Here is a 2005-nt window from a genome sequence, read left to right on the forward strand (position 1 = left end):
CATCCATGCCTGTGCATTTGGGACTTATTATGCACTGGAAGCTGTGCTAGCACACTATGGAGTAGCAGCGGAGGAGGGATGGTATGGGCATGCCTCGGGAAGAGTCACAAAGAATGAGAAGGCAACCATACTCTGGGACGTGCCAGTGCGCAGAGATGGAGAAGTTGAGGCCAGTTGTTGGGGATCACCTAGGAAAAAACATGCCTTGTATTCAACGTATCGGTGCCAACAGATGAAAATGTTTCTCTGGAAGAGATGGAGAAGCTTTCAAGATGCAAAGATCTGGAGGTGGAGGTACTCAATTGTGGAGCCTGAAAGTGGAAACAATTCCTATTATGGTGTGCGCCTTGAGTGTGATAGAGGCACATTCAGACAGATGCATGGCACAAACACCAGGACTTGCAAGTCTATGTAACATGCCAAAAGTGGCACTGGTGAGCACCACACACAGCCCACGTAGAGCAGTTTCAGTGCAGTGAAAGTAGGAGCAACACAGCAAACCACAGCATTAGCCGGAGTGCACAGAGCTGTGCTCGATGGTGCAGTGAAGGCTTGTGATGGGGGTAAGACTGCTGAAGGAGGGGAAGGAGAAGAAGAAGAAGGCGGAGGAAGAGGAGGAGAGGGGGAGGGAGAAGGAGAAGAAGAAGAATATGACTAATTAACTACTGCATAAAATTTTGCTGGCAACGATGATAATAATGGTAATCGTTGTTTCCAATTTTAATGAGATGCATTTAGTCTGACACTGATCCCAATTTTTAAACCTTAGTTCATTAAGTCCAGAAGGATGAAAGGCAAAAGTGATCCCAATAGGATTTGAACTTGGGCTGTAAAGAGCTGGAACAAATAGTACAGGGTTCGTTGCTTTAATGATTTTGCCTATCCACAACCCTAAATTGTTTGTAATATAGGCACAAGAGGTGAAATTTGGTGGGAAAGTAAAATCAATTAAATCTACCCAGTATCGTCCAACCCATGCTGGCATGGAAAGCAGACGTTAAATGAAAATAAATGAAATGAATAAAAGGATACAGTTTTTCATCACTTCAAAACATTTTTGCAATAGATTGTCTGCCTGTTATCCTTTTTACCAGTTGGAGAGCCAGACTGAACCAGACACTGAACAGTATAATGCTTCTATCTGTCCAGTATCCCATAACAACATAGGACAGTATGGACCTGCCTCTCCAGCTGGAAAGGTCAATGGGTTGACCTTTCCAGGTTGATTTTTGTCTCCTGTCATCACTTTGCACTTTCTTAGAGCATTGCCAATCATCTTGATGTGCTTGGTGTCTAACACTATTATGGTGAGGTTATAAGGCGACGAGCTGGCAGAAACGTTAGCACGCCGGGCGAAATGCTTAGCGGTATTTCGTCTGCCGCTACGTTCCGAGTTCAAATTCCACCGAGGTCGACTTTGCCTTTCATCCTTTCGGGGGTCGATTAAATAAGTACCAGTTATGCACTGGGGTCGATATAATCGACTTACTCCATTTGTCTGTCCTTGTTTGTCCCCTCTGTGTGTAGCCCCTTGTGGGCAATAAAGAAATAACACTATTATGGTAAGGTTATCTGTGTATGCCAGTACAGATCTTCAGCGTTCTAGTTCATGTAGGTTACATTTCATTGTCTCTCGTTTTCACAGCAGTGGAAAAATAACTGATGTTTGTCTTGCTATGTTTTTTGTTGTTCACCACCACCGCTGGATGGATTTGGATGAAACTTTCAGGGATGTTTGGCCTAGTGACTGGCACAAACTGGTTAGATTTTGGGATCGATCTGGTACCAGACAAAGATTCTGGATTATCTTCCTGGCTTTTTTACTTAATTTTTCAGAGCAGTCAGGTTATGGGGACATACACACCCCACCATCGGTTGTCAAGCGATGTTGGGGAGACAAATACACACACACATACATATATATATATATATATATACACACACACATATATATGACGGTGTTCTTTCAGTTTCTGTTTAATCCACTCACAAGGCTTTGGTCGGC

General features: G+C 43.5%; 1 protein-coding gene across 2 annotated transcripts in view; it reads right to left on the bottom strand.

The window, feature by feature from the left end:
* The window catches only part of LOC106884241 (solute carrier family 35 member F5), a 109595-nt gene that overhangs the window by 92722 nt on the left and 14868 nt on the right, over nucleotides 1-2005 (bottom strand). The window lies entirely within an intron of this gene.

Source organism: Octopus bimaculoides, chromosome 2 (genome assembly GCF_001194135.2).
Source record: "Octopus bimaculoides isolate UCB-OBI-ISO-001 chromosome 2, ASM119413v2, whole genome shotgun sequence".
NCBI classification, from domain to species: Eukaryota; Metazoa; Mollusca; class Cephalopoda; order Octopoda; family Octopodidae; genus Octopus; species Octopus bimaculoides.